This window comes from Tenrec ecaudatus, chromosome 6 (genome assembly GCF_050624435.1).
Source record: "Tenrec ecaudatus isolate mTenEca1 chromosome 6, mTenEca1.hap1, whole genome shotgun sequence".
NCBI classification, from domain to species: Eukaryota; Metazoa; Chordata; class Mammalia; order Afrosoricida; family Tenrecidae; genus Tenrec; species Tenrec ecaudatus.
The window spans coordinates 144,312,110-144,326,468 of record NC_134535.1 but is presented as its reverse complement, the minus strand read 5'-3'; the positions used below and the strand labels follow the sequence as shown (position 1 = coordinate 144,326,468).

Sequence of the window (14,359 nt, the reverse complement as noted above, 5' to 3'; positions counted from 1 at the left end):
TTTCATTATACAATGAAGTTTGAAAATACGGTAGTTTTAAACAGCATATTTCCTTAAGTTAAAAAAAGACATTGCCTATTATAAAGACACACAAAAATCCATAAATTTTCCCACTTACACATACACTTTCAAATACAAATCAGAAGAAAATCAAAAGTAAAAAATTGGAAAATGGAAGATTTTTCATTTTTTAACATTTTGTAATATTAAATTCACTGCTACTTTCCCACTTCTCTTTGAACAGGCTTATAAAAGATTTTTGCATAATTATCCTGCTCGCATGCTAGTTTTTCACCATGATGACATATGACTAAAAGGAAATGTTTTCCTGTACAGGATCTGCTGGCCCTTTTCATAATGAAAATGCCCAGTTATCTGGAATCTGTTTTATTACATAGTTTAAGAAAGCTGCCCCCCTCCCCCAAGTCCTGCCACCATCCTGCAAAGGAATAAGCCATCATCCTCTCGGGTGATTTAAAACCCCATATGTAGACATGTCAGCTTTACCTTAAGCAGAATCGACTTTTATCAAGTCTCCACATCTAGGTGTATGGTTTGTCCCTTAGATCATTAAACCTCTTTCTTCTTCTGCAAAGTATACAAGTCTTTATTTTGGCTGCCACCATAGAACATATCAGACATAATACTGATTATACACACTTACATGCTGGTCACTTTACCAACTAATAACTTTCAGTTACCTGACTCTTTCCTTTTAAGTAGAAAGCTAAGAATTATCAAATACTTCAACAAGAGACTGGTTAAACAAATAGAACTTTATTTTCAAAACACGAACACATTGGCTGATTGTTTGTGGTGACCTTATGCTGGCTACAGAGGCGTGCCGCACCCCTCAGCACATGAATTCCGTCTTTAGGAATTAAAAGTTAATTCTTTTAACTCTGGAGTCACTGCTTCTTTTTAAAACCCATGCTCAGTGGACTTCTCAAAATTTTTCAGGAAGATGGTAACATAGCCATACTAATATTGCACATTAAAATTCTTAGATCTTTCCCATATACAATTCTCAAACTGGTCATGATATGGAGAGAGCCAACTATAATATCCATTTTATAGGACAGAAAATAGACTCTCAAGATTACATGGGTCAATAGTGATTGATTGAATTGTTTTAAACAATTTCCCCTTGTAGTTCTATTTGTTATAAGAAGCTGTAAGTAATCTGTGAAGAGAGGTGTGAGATAATGCCTCATTAATTTGGTATTTGTGAGGACATAATGAATCAGGTAGTAAATGATATAAAATGTGTATTAATTACACTTGCATATATGTAACATGATCCAATGTGCTCTCATGCTTCAGGGTCATTCATCAACTATAAAACAGGAAAATTCTATTAGACAGTAGTCAAAGGCAGCTGGGCAGTAATAATTTATGTTTAGGCCATCACACTATCCCGCATATGAAAGCCCTGGGGGTGGGGGTGGGGGGCGTTTGCGGTGCACTGGGTACTCCTGAGCTTCCCTCATGGTGCACATTCAGCAATTTGCTCATCATCATTTCTCAATGCAGACGGAAACAAAGAATTACTTCCCTGGATCTGCAGTGGTTGAAACATAAGTAATCACGTTTTTAATCCCAAACTGTCTCACACACAGACAGATGCTCAGCAAATGTGTTGAGCAAGATAATGATTATTAGATTACAAAGGGGAAAGCACTGGGCCTCTTCTAGCAATAAAGAGGCTCAGCACCTTGGATGCACAGATGCCTGTAGGATACCTACTCAGAGCATTTTCTACCTTCTTTTAATTCAAATCTTAATTATCACTGTAAAAATGTGTGCTAATTAATGATACCATTTAGTAGTTACACTCTAAATAGCTGGGAATTTATTTCTATGCCATTAAATAAAATTAGCAATTTAGGAAACAGGTGTTTAGAAAAGAAAAACTACTTAACTGTATAACACTTTATTCCTAAGCAATTTAATGTAAACACTTATATAATACTTCTATGCACAAAACTTTATTGTAAATACTTATTATTTATGACTTTAAGAACCATATGGAATACATGTCATCACCCTCATCTCAGATGAGAAAACCAGGCAGAGACAGGTCCAAACTGCTCGCCCCACATCACATTTCCCTTCAAATATGGTTAGTTATAGGCTGATCCTTTAAGTGTTGCATACTCACTGCAGGAAAGGGCAAAACTCAATGCCAATGAATTGAAGCCATTGTGTGGCGACCCCGCAGTCCCTGTGGGCTTCTGAGATGGTAGGTCTTTACAGGCATAGAAGCCTCAGCGTTCTCTTACAAAGCAACTGATGGTCTCAATGCTGACCTTGCAGTTAGTAGTCTAATGTGTAACCCACTGCTCTGCCAGGGCTCCTCTGGAGGGGAGGGTAGAGAAATAAAATGTGCTTTCATGTCCGTACATGCAACATGAACTGACCTAACTGCACTAATGTGTGATTAAAAGTCGCACGCACTATGGTTCTGCGAGGGAGCTGTAGTTATCAATGGGCACCCGATAAGACAAAGCTGCAATGCAGTACTCACTTGATGAGCAAAATAAATTGGATGCAATCCTAAGTCAGGGAATCTTTATACTCAGATATGCTACTTAGTAGTTAAGAGCCTGGTGTCAGAGTGGGATATGCAAAGTTAGCAGTTCAAAATCACCAGCCGCTCCTCAGAAGACAAACAAGGCTTTCTACTCCTGTAAAGATTTAGTCTTGGAAACCCACAGGGTCGGTTCCACCCTGTCTTTTAGTATTGCTATGAGTCAGAATTGATTTGATGGCTGTGAGTCAGTTACTATGGAGCACGTTGGCTAACAGAATAACCACTCAGCTGCTAACCAAAAGGTATGTATTTGAACCCACCCACCCCAAGCTCCTTGGTAGCACAGTGGGATGTGCACTGTGAGTAGTTCAAAACCACCAACCACTGTAAAAAGTTAGTCTCAGCAACTCCCGGGATAGTTCTAACTGGGCCTATATGGTCACTATGAGTCGTCATCGACTCCGTGGCATTAAGTTCTACTGTGCACAAGGCGTCACTATGATCCAAGATCAAAACAAGTATAACAAATGATACTTAGTAACTAGATACAAGTAATTTACCTTTTTGGACAGCAGCTTCCTTATCTATACAAGGGAATTGGAAGACTACCTCTGAAGTCACTTCCAGCTCTCTTAACAATTAGGGATTTTAGTCACAGGCTTCCCATTTAAATAGGCAAACAACAGATGAATGCCTACAACAGTAGAAAAATGTGAGTTTTCCCAAAAATTCATTAGCACGCAGATCATGTTCCAAAAATTTTGATCATTGCCAGCTCTATACGAAAGGACTTCAAAAAGTTCATGGGATAATTGAATGAAATGTTTTGAAGGTACCTTATAGTTTATGAAGTTTTTTATCAGAAATCTGAGAAATCGGGCATTCCATTTTCTATCACATATGGAAAAGGTAGAAGCATTTAAAGGGAAAGTTGCCTTTGGATACCCCATGGAAGACCTCTAGGACAGTGGTTCTCAACCTTCCTATTGTCTCGACCCTTTAATACAGTTCCCCATGTTGTGGTGACCCCCCCAACCAAAAAATTGTTTTCATTGCTACTTCCTAACTGTAATGTTGCTACTGTTATGAATCGGGTGACCCCTGTGAAAGGGTTGTTCGACCCCCAAAAGGGTTGTGACCCACAGGTTGAGAAGCACTGTCCTAGGACTTCAGTGTGGCAGGGTCTTACTGGGTCATGTAGACAAGTTAGCACACAGAGACTGCTGTGCGCTGGCTGCTGGTGAGCCGCAGCATCCGACACTGGTGAGAACAGTGGACTCCTTGTGCACGTCAGGGTCATTCTACATTTAACTGTGCTTCTGTAAACAAATACATGCATGATGTAGTAACAGAGAAGATGCATGCCCTGGGAGCTTGATCTGCCCCCATCCAGTTTCAATCTATTCAAAAGGACATGTGGGAAAACCCCTATTTGAAAAGCGCCTCGTGGTTTTATCTCTACTTTTCTCTCTGTAAGGTTCTGATTATCAAGCTATTTTATAAAAACAGAGCATGATAAAAGGCCCAATGACAAGGCCTCAGGTTAAGGTTCTCCACTTGGCCAGAAGAGACCATCTTTCACATACTAAGCAGCGTGATCTTTTTGTTCTTAACACAGAGATACAACTAATTTTTTTAATTGCCAAAATTCATACACTTGACAACTAATAAGATATGGTCAATAAATATGCAAGTAAGTCAGCTAAAATCCAAACATGATCTCCATCATTACCAATACTCATTTTTCTAATTAGTGGCATTATAAAACCCTGTAAGCAAAATTACTAGTAAATAGTGCTCTTAGCAAGAAAAAGATGAACAACTTAAAAAAAACAACTGACAAAGTATTAAAATGAAAAGGCATCAGATGCTTCATCTCGGGACAAATTCGGATTATCAGCAAAGTATTTTCATGGTCTTAAGAGTGTATAACCAACATGTCCAAAAATAGGTACACTATACAACGAAGAACTCAGAGAAGACCTGACTCAAAGCCAAATCAAACTTAATGCCATCGAGCTGCTTCTGATTCACAGCAATCTTACAAGACAGCACAGAACTGCTCCTGTGAGTTCACGAGATTGTCACTCTTCACAGGAGTGGAAAGCCTCGCCTTTCTCCCTCAGAGCAGCTGGTGGTGGTTTCAAACTGCTGACGTTGCAGTTAGTGGCCCAACATGTAACCACTTTGCCACCAAGACTCCCAGATGATCAAATTTATCACTACAATAAGGCTAATCCAAAAACTGACATCATGAGCCTACAGCTGCAGCACCATGAGGAGGCCACACTCTCTCATGGAGTGCTCCAGTAGAGAGTGTGTAACCCAAGTCTCATGCCTCTGTTAAAAAAGAGGCAGGCAGAGGGGTAAGGCCAAGGAGGCTGCATCTTTAATACAAGGATATAAAATCATGCAGGCGAAAAGAGGCCACAGGGTTATGACAACTAAATGCAATGCCTAACCCTGGAATTGAGTCTGCACTGGCCAGCCTTCAGTTTCCTAGAATACAAAATTACTCAGCAAACAAAGCAAAACATGTGTTATAACTGGTATAAATCTTTTCAGTTAACCATTTAAAATTAGCACAATTTATTTTCCTTTTAAAATGTACTATCAACTGCAATTTTTAGTACTCACATATAAAATACAAAATTGAAATAAATATAGTGTATTCTTTCAAGTCTAAGTTCTTTTTAGTTTCTGGAGAAATGATAGCAATCCAGCAATAATTTATTCCTCGGTAATAGAGTATGATCATGATATATGTGAGGATACCCCCCTTAAATAATTCTTACACATTTACTTAAGCATTCTACTTTTTAATAAGCTAGGATGTCTATATAGATGTATACATATACACACACAAACACAATTCACTGTAGCAAAATTCAGGGGTGATATTATTTTATATCTAATTTCTGGAGCTACTGGGTAATTTATGCCTTAAATCATTTCCCAAGCACGATGGTCAGTTCCAGTTTTATATGCAAATCTAGATTGACTTCTAACCACAAGTATCCCTACTTTCTATAGTATGCTTATTTACCAGCATGCCTTTAAAAATTTGAGATTTGCTGAATTCATTAAAATGTATGAATAACAATGCCTGGCAAAACTCCAGTGGGTTCTTTTTGGTTATTTTGGCAGATGAGGAGGCCTTTACAGAGTGAACTTAGTAGCATGTAAAATTTTTAAACTGATACTTTACATTCCTTAGTAACACAATCATTCTCTTCTTCAAATGCCCCAATTTCCAAAGTGGGCCATCATCCCAAGATAAACTAAACTCAGAGGTCGGTCAAATACTTTTAAACTTCCTGCAGAATTACATAATTCCAAAAGTATATTTTTAAAAACAGAACAAATCACACGGGAAAAGGGTAACCTTTGATCTCACCAGAGAGATTCTTCCCTGCACCTGCCCCATTGTGTGTCTCCTGTGGGTCATCATTCACAGTGGTGCCAACAATTCTCAGGCTAGGTGTTCATGACACAGGCCCAACAATAAAAGTTGGCCGATCACCAACTGACAAGCCAATGACCACCAAACAATTCAGTTTTGCGTACCTTGATGTCATACACAAACAATGAACGTGGGTACAAACACCATATTGCTCACCTTTTCCTTAGGGAATGACTGCACACCCACAAATCTAGCTTGCTTCTGCCTTTACTCATTCACTTATTTGCTTAGCAACTATTAGGCTCCTGCTATGTTTGAAAAGACAATCATCAATGAGATGGACTGACAGCCAGTGACTACAGCATTGGGGTCAAACATGACAATTATGAGGGGTCCGAGCACGTTTCTTTCTGCCGTACACTGGGTCCCTATCAACACTAGAGTGCCTAGCAAGTGCCAGATATACCGCATAAAGCAATAGCAAGCCCATCAAGGTCCTGCTTTCAAATGCACTGGAGAGTGGATTATTGCAGATGCAGCTAGGTTAAAAGTTAGCACCCTATAATTTGATCTCCCTCGTGAGCCGTGGTGTTGTGGTGATTATATGTTGGGCTGTGATCTGCATGGTTGGCAGTTGGAAACCACCAGCAGCTCTGAGGGAGAAAGACTAGGCTTTCCACTTCTGAAAACAGTTATAGTCTCAGAAGGCCACAGGGGTGTCACTGTGGGTCAGCATTAACTCCTTAGCAGTGAGTTTGTGGCTTTTAAAAAAAATCATTTTATTGGGGACTCATACAGCTCTTTACAATACATATGTACACCTGTTGTGTCAAGCACATTTGTTGCCATCATCTTTTCGAAACATTTTTTTTCTACTTGAGCCCTTGGGTGTAGTTTGCATTTTTATGACCCATTTAAATCTGTTCTAGTTTTTAGTATTTTTGCTTTCTTTTCAAATGAGATTTTTAATTTGTTTTGGTGTGTACAACTTTTCTGATGTGACTGAACTACTGAATTGTGTGACATGTAAATTATATGCCAGCAAAATTGGAAAAAGAAATGTTCCAACTTTCGTGAAGTGAACAATCTAATGAGCTAGGGCAGGGATGAAGAATGGTAAAGGAGAAAAACTAACAATCAAGCATTAAAACATCACACAGTAAGTATATGCTATTTACAATATGCAGCAATAGACTAACAACCAAGCATTAAAACATCACGCAATAAGCAGATGCTATTTACAATATGCAGCCATAGAGAGGGGTGCCTGTGGTAAACTATAGAGGCTGTATGAGAATGTAATAGAGTTAAGTCCTCTATGCTCATAATTACGGGTCTGGATAGCCGACTCCAGTAGAAGACCCTTAGGGTTATGAGATAAGAAAAAATCTTAAAACATTCTCATGACTGGACACAGTCCCTCCAATAACCCTCATAAAGGAACTACCACGTAAGAGGAAGCATTCCTTCAGCTGGCTACCCCCTGTGCCTGGAGGATTTCTATAAATAAGAGCAATCAGGCTTTATAGCCAACCCACCAAACTGTTTTGCCACCTCATGCAGATACTGATCATAGTTTGCTTCCCTGTGGAGGGCTCAGGGGGTTCAAGGTCAACTAACACTAAGTCAAAAGGATGATTCACTTCATTGTTCATTGTGTTACTCACTTATGATATTACCTATTGACTACGTAATGTTTGCTGCATGTCATATACGTCTTTTGTCAGATCTGTAAAGCACCATTATATACACTCCTTGGAAAATACATTCACTCTTTTGGTCCTGACATAGGGACAAGGAGCCCCAGTGCCATGCTGTCTGTCTCATTTTCCCCCATCCCAGAGTTGCTCCTGAGAACCTGTTCTAGTGTTGGGTATGTACGCCTCACCCCACAGGTATCCAGGAAGACCTCTCTAAAGATATTTTTATAGTCTATATAGGATAACAGGATGATTCTACAGATCCCCTACCTAACTACTGTGTTACCTGAAAGTCAGGAGATCTAAATTTCAGTTCCTGCTGTATCACATTGCATTATACACATACACACACTCTCAGAACCTTCATCTCAGAATGCACAAGCTTCCAAATTCCTCTCTCTTTACCACTTGCTTCTTCCTAAGTGCCTATAGCTACACCCCCGTAGTAATTTGTCTTTGCAGCCAAAAGCATTGCAAAATGACCGTTATTTGTGACCTTGCTGCTAAAAACATTGAGAGATAATTGAGTTATTTACAATCTCTTTAAGATTCTTTTGAATCTTGCATATCCGTGTGATTGTCTTAGACATGGTGCTTTTATTATACAAATGTTAAGAAAGTGTGACTAGTTAAGTCACATTTGCATAACTAAGAGTTTAAGAATGTTTTTTAAAGTTCCTTGATGTTGGTGTTGTAAACAATCCCTTGTAAGAAGAGTATAAAAACCAAGCTTTGAATATACTCAGGACTTCAGTCCATCAGATTATTGTCCTCCCGGTCCCATACTTTGTACATCTTTCTTTTCCTTCTATCCGCAGGCCTCAGTTCGGACCCAGCTTGATGCAGGATAGCTGGTCTAATTGCCCGCATTCTTTTAAGCCTTAATTGCTGTACCTCCCTGTTCTCAGGGGTATTTTTTTAATATATCATTTTATTGGGGCTCTTATAGCGCTTATAACAATCCATTCATTAATTATATCAAGTACATTTATGCATATGTTGCCAGCATCATTTTCAAAACATTTTCTTTCTATTAGAGCCGTTGGAATCAGCTCCTCTTTTTTACCCTCCCTCTCCCCACTTCATGAACCCATAATAAATTATAAATTATTATTGTTTTCATATGTTACACAGCCCAGTGTCTCCCTTCACCCACGTTTGTCGTACACCCTCCTTGGGCAGGAGGGGATGCTGTAAGTCAATCCTTGCAATCAGTTCCCCCCTTCTCCCTACCCTCATGGTATCCTTACTCTAATTACTTTTCCTGGTTGGGGGTGTGGGGGGGGGTATCTGTCCTGGATTTTGTGTGTTGAGAGTTCTTACCTGTACCAGTGTACATGCTCCAGTCTAGCTGGGTTTGTAAGGTAGAGCTGGGGTAATGATAGTGGGGTGGGGAGTTGGGGGAAAAGTATTAAAGAACTAGAGGAAAGTATGTTTTGTTGGTGCGATACTGTACTCTGAATAACTAGTCCCTTCCTTGTGGCCCTTCTGTAAAGAGATGTCCAATTGTCTACAGATGGGCTTTGGGTCTCTACTCCAACTCCAGTCAATTGCATGTCTGATTGTTTGGGGTCTTCTGATGCCTGATACCTGATTCTGTCAGACACCTCATGATCACACAGGCTAGTGTGTTTCTTCCATGTGGACTTTGTTGCTTCTCCACTAGATGGCCCCTTGTTTAACTTCAAGCTGTATCTTCGGATAGCCAGGCACCATAGATTTCTTCACCTTTGCTTATGCATCCATTTTGTCTTCAGCAATCATGGTGGGAAGGTGAAGACACAAAATGACAGGTTATTAGTACAAAGTGTTCTTGCGTTGAGGGAGTACTTGAATAGAGGCCCAATGTCCATCTGCTTCCTTAATATTTAATATATAAATATATGTACATAGGCCTATAACCCTATTGTTATATAATATATTTACATATGTACAAGCATATATTTATACCTCTATAAATGTTTTTTGCCTCCTAGTTCTTTCCTCTATTTCCTTTTACTTTCCTCCTGTTCCATGATCATGTTTGACTTTAATTTGGTGCTCAGTTATTCCTCTCGGCTGCATTTCCCTTGACTGAACCCTCAGGTCTCCTCAAGATACACTTCTGGACTGAGAACCACTTCTGAAACCTAAGGGCCCAAAAAAGCAGGATGAGTCAACCAGGGTGACGTATATCACCGATGAAACACAATATTCCTCTGGTTCCTTCAGGCTTCCTCACCCCCCATTATCATGATGCTTTCACTGCAGGCTAAACCAGAGCACGCACACAGGTAAAGTAAGAGCTCAGGTCACACTGAATCCTGATCAGATAAGCCCCTCAGGAACAGAAATGGAAGGAAGGGGGAAGCTGGGGAGGGGGAAGAAACCACAGGGGAAAGGAGACAGTGGTGGGCGGGGGAGCGAGGGGGAAGAAATGGGAGCTGATATCAGGGACTCAAGTGGGAAGAGAATACTTTGAAAATGATGGCGGTGGCCTATGTGCAAAGGTGCTTCACACACCAGATGAACGCAGATTGTGATAAGAGATAGAAAAGTCCCAAGAATATTTTTATTTTTTAAAAAAGACTTGAAATTAATAATAATTTATCAAGGGGTCACAAGGGTGGGAGGTGGGGGGGAGGGTAAAAACAGGAGCTGATACCAAGGGCTCAAAGAGAATGCAAATGCTTACAATATAATGATGGCAATAATACGTACAAATGTGCTCGGTTCAACTGATGTATGGATTGTTATAAGAGCTGTAAGGGCCCACTTTTATAAAATTATCTTTTTAAAAAATAAATAAAACAAATAATACTTTTTTTAAAAAAGGTTTCCAATGTCAGGGTTTATACTGCCAGAGATTTTTGCTGTAAAAAGAAAACTGCCTCTGGTGATTTAAGCTAGCAATTAGGTTTGTGGTGGTAGGGGAGATGGACTTGGATACTTTATTTTTTAAGTAATTAATTATCCCCAGGTTTAGAAGTACTGTACTGCTAACCAAAAGTCAGTGGTTAGAATCCACCAGCTGCTCTGTGGCAGTCTGCTTCTGTAAAGATTTCCAGCCAACTAATATTCTGTCACACGGGAATTGCTATGAGCCAGAACTGACTCAGCGGCAATGGATTTTAAGTACTGGTAGGTTTTCTTTACAACACTAAACAAAAGGATCCTTGGTGGCACAATGGTTTAAGCATGGGATTGGTAATCAAGGGTTGGCATTTTACATCTGTCACACTCTGTGGGAGAAAAATGTGGCAGTAGATTGCTTCATGAAGATTTACAGCACTGGAAACAGGATAGGGCAGTGCTGCTCTGCTCTGTAAGGGCCACGATGAGTCGGAATCAACCAGATGGTAGTGGGTTTATTTTTTGGGGGGGGGTGCACCGTTCCTGGAAGTACTGCAATACCAGGTCGATGCGTGGAGTGGATGGAGCAAGCTCCTATTCCATCTCCTAATTCCAAAAGTCCATTTAATATATTGTCCTCGGATAGAGGACGTATCAGATATTAAACTGATAAGAACAGATACTACACTTGATCTTAGCCAAAAGGCCGAGAAGCGATGGGTTTATTTTTTTTAATTGTTCCTTTTGATGGAAACAGTTAAACACTCTCTGAACTTTTTCTGACATTAGGTTATAAAAACTGAATACCAAAGATGAAAAGAAAATTCTCTAGAAAAGAACTTTTTATAAAGTATAATGGTATAGGAAACTCCAACTACCAATTAAATTTAAATGCCTATCATTGCAATTCAACTCATTTGAAACAACTAATACTTACAGGTACCAGTATGGCTACTTTGCAGCAACCTTCTTTACAAAGACAATTCTTAAAGACTAACATATCCTCCAATCCACAATTTCAATTACCGTATATACTCATGTATAAGCCAAGTTTTTCAGCACAAAACAAAATAATGTGCTGAAAAACTGGGGTTAGGCTTATACACGGGTCAGGGTAACCCAGCGAGGAAAGCATCTATGATGATCTCACACCAGCTAAAGCTCTGCATTGGGATATGGATGATGATGAGAAATCCAGTTTTGAAGGATTTTAACTCTACATTTTAGCTTGGTTGCTGATTAAGCTCAGGGAATAGTACTCTTAAGGTATCATTGCAATGCACTGATGCATTGCAATGATACCTTATTGTTTTTCTTGAACCTATTTTCCACTTACTGTGCTGGTTTACTAATGTTAAATGACTTGTCCTTTTATTTATGTTTTTATTTAAAATAAATATTTAAATACACTATCCCACCGATGTCTCAATTTTTAGTAATTTTATTTTCATTTGTTTTGATTATTGAAACTCACCAACAGCTTCTGCATTTTTCACCCTAGGATTATACTCGAGTCAATCAGTTTTCTGGTTTCCCAGGTAATAATTAGGTACCTTGGCTTAAACTCAGGTCAGCTTATATTAGAGTATATACAGTAGGCCCCTAAAAATTCTGATTGCTTGAATCCGAATTAAATCCGGAGAACTGAAGAAAAAACTCAGTTTGCTTACTTATAAATCAACATGTCAATAAACACTCCTAGTGAACCACCCAGAAGCCACCTACAAGTAGAGTTCTGTATTTTTACTTAGCTAATCAGAAACTGGTGATGGTGGCTGTAAAGTAAAATTCTGGCTCATAGCAGGTGAAAATGGATCCCCAAAGAAATGTTATTGTTGGAGACTAGCAAACCCAGTGTGTGCTAACGTGTCAAGCCATGAAATGCCTGGACGTCTTTTTCATAAGTAGCAAGGATCCACCACTGACCAGATCACTTGCGGAGCCATCTAGGATGTTCACCAATAGGCCACCGCAGCTGCTGGAGTGAGAAGGGTGGGATGGGAGAAAAGAACACACAAGTCACATTTCCAGGCCTCAGTACTAGTCTACGGGCCTGTCTTTCCTAAGGACTTGGTCTTTCTGGATCTAGAGTGAATGAGTCATTTTATCATTGAACTGTCCTTTTATAAGTGCAAATACTGACAATCAAAAATAAGATTATAAAGGCAAAAAGCATTTCCTTCAAATGTCCTTCTAGATTTCTATTACTAAACTTTTGAAAAACAGAGATTCCTAGAGCTACTCAAGTACTTCAAAGTAAAAATTATGTAACAAAAAATCCTTTATTCTGAAGGGGAAATATTTTATGGAAAAGCTGCTGTACATCACTGTTAAAGAAACACACTGGAAACTGTAAAGTGAATTTCATATTCATTAAAACAAAAAAGCCTAGTTTATCAAGATCTTTAGAGTAAGCTAGTATCGGAGAAAGCTTTAATGCAATTAATAGTGGCTATTCTATACAAGTAAAATTATGTAGCTGATCAGCAATCACTTGCATGTAGTTTAAAGTATCCCGGTGACTTGGAGTGACTATAAAAAGTATAAAATTAATCAGTTAATTTTCTCACCTAAGGGATGTTAAAACACAATGATATAAAGGTGGCATGTTAGACTTAGGCTCAACAAACAGTTCCACCAGGTTACAACTGTGGTCCTACCACTTGGTTGGCTCTATTTCCTTCTTCAAGTTCCTGTAACTGTCTTGTTTTTCCTACACGTAAAATAGACTTAACAAAAACCTAAAATAGTTGTTTATAAAATTGAATGAATTAAAACGTGCAAAGTATTCTGAACAATGGCTGGTACTAGAAAAACATCTGATATTTATGTGCCATAATGTCATGAAATATGTTACAGCAGGCTCTGGTTAAACGCAGTAAGCACTCTCATTGAATGGAGTAACTCTGGACAAATGCACCGTGCCGCTACTCCAATACTATGAAAAGTGGCTGCAGGAAGAGGAAGGCAACCGAAACGGAAACCACAATCAATCTGCCGCTGAGCTTCCCACAGCTTTTTGTTGATTCCTCCTGATCTCCCAGCCAGATTCAAAGACAGGCCAATTCCAGGGAATGTGCACCAGGCAGGAGAGAAAACATTCCAAAAGAAAATTTCTTTTTCAAATTGGAGGGGGCTCTGATTGCTTGGGGGGAAAGGTGACCGGGCAGAAAGATGGGGTGGGGGTAGAGAACGGAGCTTTGTTTTCTATTGCTCTCTCTTCCCAGCCCCTTGCTGTATCAGGCAGAGACAGGCAAGCAGGTACCAGGGCAACGAGGACAAGCTCTTTGACCAGAGGAATTCTGGTCCAAAAGGCTGGTCGATGGGGTGGATAAGCCTGTTTGTTTGTGTTGCTTTTATCCCAATTATCCAGCCACCTAGCCCTAGAAACAGATTTAGTCCAGGGAAGGGCACATCAGAGCAGGAAGGGTAAAGCCCAAGCGTTTAAGCCAGAGTACCTGAAAGAGTGACTCCTGGGAGTCAGCTGTGATAGGAATATCAGGAAAGGAAAGACATACACCTTGTGTATGTTGTTCTGTGCATGGTTATCTCCAGGCCGTGCATGTATAGATCTGACGCTGAACTGCACATTAAAAGCTTAAAGATCTAAACTAACCAGACCCAGGTTCCTGGCTGAGCCTGGGTGCTGTAACAACAGCAAGAGTGACCCAAAGAGCAACATAGATGTTTTGAAGAGTGAACTGATATTAGAGCTACAGACCACACAAGGAAAGATGGATCTTGTGACCTAGCTCAATTGCCATTTAAAACAAAACAAAAATAAAGATCAATGTTTTCCGTAGAATTTGAACATTTAAAAGGTCCAAAATAACCGAGTGTATAAAGAACAAATAAAAAGTCAAAAACTAGCAGGGAAACAAAATCAGCAAC

The 14,359-nt window shown here is 39.5% G+C and overlaps 1 protein-coding gene and 1 non-coding gene across 2 annotated transcripts in view; both read right to left on the bottom strand.

The window, feature by feature from the left end:
• ARL8B (ARF like GTPase 8B) overlaps window positions 1-14,359 on the bottom strand; it is a 48,824-nt gene that overhangs the window by 14,117 nt on the left and 20,348 nt on the right. The gene's annotated exons all lie outside the window — the stretch shown is intronic.
• Window positions 10,996-11,186, bottom strand: LOC142451954 (U2 spliceosomal RNA). The gene has a single exon (XR_012785048.1). It is a non-coding gene; the product is annotated as a U2 spliceosomal RNA (small nuclear RNA).